We start from the raw sequence: 6,131 nt of genomic DNA, 5'->3' as shown, positions 1-6,131 counted from the left end.
TCCTGCAAATGGTGTCCCTTTCCCCTGGCACTGAGGATGGCCTTGGGCAATATTCATTCAATGTTAATGACAGCTCAGAGGAGCCGTGGGGACTGGAAGGTGGGGAGCCCTTACCTCCTCCTTTTCCAGGCAGCCTCACTACCTCAGCCTCACCCTGTCCCCACCCTGTCACCTGGGTGACTGAGTCTGGCTCTGTCCTCCCCAGCCCAGGGGCTCCTGGGGGCAGCAGCTTCCCCCCATCTCTCTCCCAGCCCCCCATCTGTTTTATTCCTGGCCCTGAGCTTTGGACCAGGTCAGGAACATCTGATTGCTCATCACTGCCTGAGGGCAGCTGATCTGTTTTGTTTCTTCTGCGGTACCCAGAAAATAGCTGAGCTGAATGAATAAATGAGCGGACAGCTGCTTGGGCAGGGGGTAGTGTCCTGGGGCAGTGATGGTGGTGAGGCTGAGCACAGCCAGATGATGGCCAGGGGTCAGCAGATGGGACTCCTGTTCCCTCCTCTCGAGAGCCTGTTCTTTCGCCCAGGCTGTCGGGGACACCCTGAAGAAGGCCTAGCCATGGTGACAGTGCACAGGTCTGTAATAGGTGGGAAGTAGAGGCCTGGGGACCACCCTGCTGTATCCACAGGGGCTCCAGGAGTGGGGTTGTGGGAACCCGAAAGGGATGCATTCTCAACCCTGCTCCAGCCTGCATCCCACTCATCCACTCACCAGCCCCCCATCCCAGGCCTCCTCAGACTCCCCTCAGCTCATTCCAGGCCTTTGCACTTGCTGTTCCCTTGCCTGAGCCACTGGGAGCTCTTTCTAAAGCACAACAGTGATGGAGCCACCCACATCTCTCTCAGGGTCTGGCACACATCCTTGTGCCGCATTCAATGCCCTGTCCCCTGACAGCCTGAGCCTGCCCCCGTATGGGTTCCTGCCCCACGAGAAGCATGCTCACCGTGCCTACGGGTGTCCCTGCAGCATCTGATGATTTCTGAATTCAAGTCCAACAGGTAAACATCCAGAAATTCACAAAAGCATCGGCCACAGCCCCCAGAGGCTTCTCCAGCCCTCCCACCCTGCCCAGGCCCTGTAGGCTCTGCATCCACCTTCTCTCTCTGGAAACATCCCTATTTCCCTTTTGGGCTCACCTGCCCTGAGGAATCAGGGACCTTCTTCAAGGAGCTGACAGTCAATCTGGTGACCGTCTCCTCCTGCCCAAGTTGGCCATGCTATCTGCTTGAATCTCACCCCTCTGAGACAAGGCTGGCATTGGTGGACAAAGGTAGGGGGTGGATGAAAGTGAAGCTCTGGGTGGGATATACCCGAGTCTCCATTCTAGACAGCCTCTCAACAGCCCACAGTCAGCTGGAAGGGACCTGAGGAACATGCAAATGAACTTCAGCTGGGAGGCCCTCAGGACTCAGCCCCAGAAAATGACCTACAGACTGGTGAGGGGGTGGAGGCTAAACACAGAGCCCCTCCTCCAGGGGCCCAAGGGCTGGGCCACAAGTTCAGGGCAGTTGCCATGGGTCTGGGTGCAGGAGACCTGGGAGAACCTCCCAGGAACTGAAGGACCCAGAGGCAGTGGCCTGAGGAGGGGCAGACTGGCCACCTCCCCCCTCACCCCCAAGCTGCGCATTCACAGAAATCTCAGACCCATCCTGGGTCTAACCAATGACTGCCTGGAAGGAGGCAGGACCCTGAGTCCCCTGTGAGTGTGGGGATAGCAGAGTGGGGAAGGTATTCACTCACTCTCTCATTCATTCATTCATTCATTCATCCACCCATTCATTCACATACCCACTGAGCTCCTTCTCTAAGTCTGGCGCTGGGGATGCAGAGTCTGAGACAGATACAAACCTGCTCCTCTTTGAGCTGATCTTCTAGAGAAAGGGAACAAACCTCTCCACGTAAAGGACTACTAAGGCCTCCACACAAAAGCATTGGAAAAGGATCCCATGAAGTTGAGAAAACTAGGAATGGGGATGGGGAGCCTTTAACTACAGTGGTCAGGGAAGGCCTCTCGGAAAAGAGAACATTTGAAAGGGGCCAAGGGGCCACCCCGGAAGAGCTGGAAAAGGGTACACCTGGCAGAGGGCACTGCAAGGGCAAAGGTACTGAGGTGAGACAGAGGAGGGTGTGCTGGAGGAAGAGAAGGGAGACCAGTGGGGCTGGAGAGAAGGATTAAACAGGGTGGGGCGAGTCCCAGAGGCGGGCAGGGGTCCCACTCACAGGGCTGTGTGCAGGAGGGCTCTGAGCAGAGCGGAACTCCTGGAGGGTTAAGCCCCCTAGTGTCCTGTGAACTATGAGGGCAGGAAGGGGACAGGAAGGTCGGGGGGGGGAGCGGGGGCAGCTGGGGCGGGCATCACAGAGGGCTTGTTCCTGGGTTCTCCAGTACAGGGACCTGGAGAAGCTTCATTTATTCTATCGGCATTTATTGAGCACCTCCTGTAGGCAGGGTTTGCACCCCAAGCGGGGGATACTTGTGGACAAAGTCACACAAAATCCCCCAAACTCACGGTTTCGGGCCAGTGGGCAAGATAAGACCTTGAATCAATAAATATATACAACTGGCCCTTGCAGATGGTTCACAGCGGAAATGAGGCCAGGGAGGGGTGGAAAGGGACTGTGCCTGGCATCCCCTGGTCCTCGCCGTGGGCAGCCCAGTGAGGAGCCCTCAGTCCCTACTCTGAAGGAGGAGGTGGCAGCCTGGGGGTGACACGCAGGCAGGGAATCGGCTTTGTCATTAGCACGGAGTTCCCGCAAGCAGCCGAGGTCTGGGAGACCCTGCCACATCCACCAGGGGACCTGCCCTGGGGCTGTCTTGTTCATTCAGCTGGCAGCGGCGTCGCTGCTCCAGACACTTAACTTCTCCTCCCTCCCTCCTCACTCTCGATCTGGAAGGCTCCAGACTAACTCTTCCCCCCCAGAGTCCCCCACATCCAATGGGACCCCAGGCCTGTCCACCTAAATTCGCTCCAGGCCACCCCTCTGTCCCCATCCCTACAGCCCCAGCCTTGGCATAAGCCCTGGGGCAAAGGCTCGATCGTCAAGCACAGCACTCTGCTGCATGGCTGTTCTGGTTTGAACAGTATCTCTCCCAGATTCCAGTTCATCCAGGACCTCAGAATGTGACCTTATTTCGCCACGTTATTGGTCTTTGAAAGATGTAGTTAAATTAAGGTGAGGTCATACTGGATTAGGATGGGTGCTAATCCGATGACTGGTGTTCTTACAAGAAGACCACATGAGAAGACACAGACACACACACAGGGCAGAAGACCACGTGAAGACAGAGGCAGAGACTGGAGTGATGCAGCCACAATCCAAGGAACATCTGGTGCCACCAGAGGCTGGAAGAGGCTTCTCCCAGAGCCTTCAGAGGGAGTGTGGCCCCACCAACACCTGGATTTCAGACTGCTGGCCTCCGAAATGTGAGAGAATGTATTCCTGCTGTCTTAAGCCACCCAGGTTGTAGTCATTTATTACAGCAGCCCCTGGAAACTCATACAGTGGTCATGGACAACAGACTGTCCCTCTCTGAGCCTCAGTTTCCTCAGCAGGGCAACGAGGACCCTCCAAGGGCAGGGGGAGGGGCCAGGGAGCTAATCCCCATTAAACGTGCCAGGCATACTGTGATGGCTGACTGGATGCTCCCAGTTGCTACTGGCCTGATCATGACCTGGACCATTTCAAAAGCTCCTTCCTGACCGCTCGGGCTCCAGTCCAGTCTCTGCTAGGCCCCCACAGGGATCTTTCCTTGCTAAAATATGATCATGTTGCTGCTAATTCCTAGTGCTCAGTGGCTCCCCGTGGCCTGCACGGCATCTGTATGGATAGATCCCTGGCATGGCTCCAATTGGCCACTGGCAAACTCCTATTCACCCTTCAAGACCCAGCTCAAAGAGCAAGAACACCTCCTCCAGGATGCCTTCCTAGATTTCCCCAGGCACAGTGAATCCCTCCTTCCCTCCCCATGGTCCCTCAGCATGAGGCAGAAACCTGGCCACAAACAGTTCATCCTCCATGGCCAGCTCAGTCCCAGAATCTGCCCACTCTTCTGTATCCCTGAGACCCCACCCTGGTCCTGGCCCAGCTGACTACTCAGATGCCCTTTTGGCCTCCCCTCTGGCCTTCTGTCACTTCCACTCCTGCCCCCAATAGTCCCTGTTCTCCACGGAAGCCACAGGGGCTTTTGAGAATCATAAATCAGACTATGTCTCTCCCCTGCTCACACACCCTCCATGGCTCCCCAGTGTTTTGCATTCCACTCCTTCACCTCAGCCCCTTCCTGCAGACACCCCTACCCTCACTTTCCTCCTTGCTCATTCTGCTCCAGCCACACCAGCCTCCTCACTGTTCCTCAGACATGCCAAGCTTCTTTCCACCTCAGGACCTTTGCACATGCTGTTCCCTCTGCCTGGTATGCCGCTCTCCCAGCTCTTGCCTGGCTGGCTACTCCTCCTCTTTCAGGTCTTAGCTCATGGTCAGCTCCCTGGAGAGGTCCCTCTGCCCAGCTACAGGAGCCTCCCCTATGCCCCAGTCATTCTCTAATACATCTCCATGTTTTATTTTCCTCCCAGCACATATCACAAGGGCATATTTGGCCCTGCCTCAGTCCTTGCTGTGTTCCCAGTGCCCAGTCCCGGGCCCGGCATACCATAACTGCTTAGTCTTTGTTGCTTGACTAAATGATCCCACACATCTGGGACTGACACTTCTGTCCTCTTCACATAGGCAGCTCACTGCCGACGCCAGGATGTCCATCAACATTTGCAGGAGAAAGAAGCAGCAAAGGAGCTGCTCCCCAAGGGTTGTCCCCAGGAAGTGAGGCCACAGGATCTGGGGTGGGGACCGTGGGGGTTAGGGTCCCTCCAACCCAGTTCAACTCCCTCCTTCTGGCTGTGTGACTCTGGGTGGATCACCGAGCCTCTCTGAGCAGGTTCCCCACCACCAGTGATCAAAGAAAGTGGACAGTGATTCTCCAGGGGGCTCTAGAATGCATAGTCATAATAATAATAATTATTATTAAATTATTAGTATTGTTTCAAAGGTTGGCACTTTTTTCTTACATCACCAGTTTTTCTATCCAACTCCTGGCCCCCTGCCCCCGACCCCCAAATGTGACCTGAGTTTGCGATTCACTCACCCTCCCTCGGGTGCAGGGGTCTTCCTGATGAGGCACCACCAAACGGCCTGTCCCCTTCAGTCCCGCTGGGCTACCACTTGGCTGGCAGGGGGTTGTGGCCGCTTTTCTTTCCCCCTTGACCTGTAAGGACCAGACATGGGTTGTGGGGTGGAGCAGGGCCCCAGGAGGGCAGGGGACGGACAGCTCCCAGATGGCCATGGTCTTTAGAACAGATCTACACTCTGACAAGCTGGGTTACCTTGTAAGTTTTAGGGAAACTCAGGATCAGTGGTGTTGTCTGTCCAGTGGATCCCTGTTTCCTCCCGCATGCCCCTTGGTGAACCCCGGCTGATACATTCCCCCCAGGCCCCCTCCCTGGAGGCCCCCCTCCTTCTCCTGACACTGAACGCTCTATCTGCCTTTCCTCATGCAGCTCCCTGTCTTCTTCCTCTCCCCCCCTCGCCCCCACCAATTCCTTCACCACAGGGAGAGCTGGGTGGGTGAGGCTAAGAGGGGCTGGTGTGAGGATAAAGGAGTCAGGAACCTCTGGCTTGCCTGGCTCTATTCTTGGCCGCCCCTAAGTCCTCCCCTTTCTGCAGCTGCCCTGGGAACTGTAGCTCCCTCACAGTATTCGCTGTCTATACAGGGCTGTCTCCAGAATCCCCATATGACCACAGTGCCCGTCTTGCCCTGGAGGAGAGGGCAGAAGGGGACACAGGGCAGCCCCATGGTGCAGAGGGGTGGGGGAGACCCCAGAATGGGACTGAAGGGAAAACTCAGCTGGCTGTGAACATCACAGCTGTCCTTTCTTTTGCCAGCGTCTGGGGTGGGAGCCAATGGCCGCCTGCATGGCTCAGGGGCTGCCTGTTCTAGCCAGGGGGACTTTGGAGTTGACTCTGGCCCTGGTAGGGCAGGGGGATGGTAGAAGGTCAACCAGCAGATGGGTGAATCAGACTGGACATTATTCTACGGGCTCACGATGCTCGGCCTGCCCATCTGGAATCCCCCCCACGTC

This window comes from Grampus griseus (assembly GCF_964374135.1).
Source record: "Grampus griseus genome assembly, chromosome: 3".
NCBI classification, from domain to species: domain Eukaryota; kingdom Metazoa; phylum Chordata; class Mammalia; order Artiodactyla; family Delphinidae; genus Grampus; species Grampus griseus.
This window is presented reverse-complemented; position numbering follows the sequence as displayed.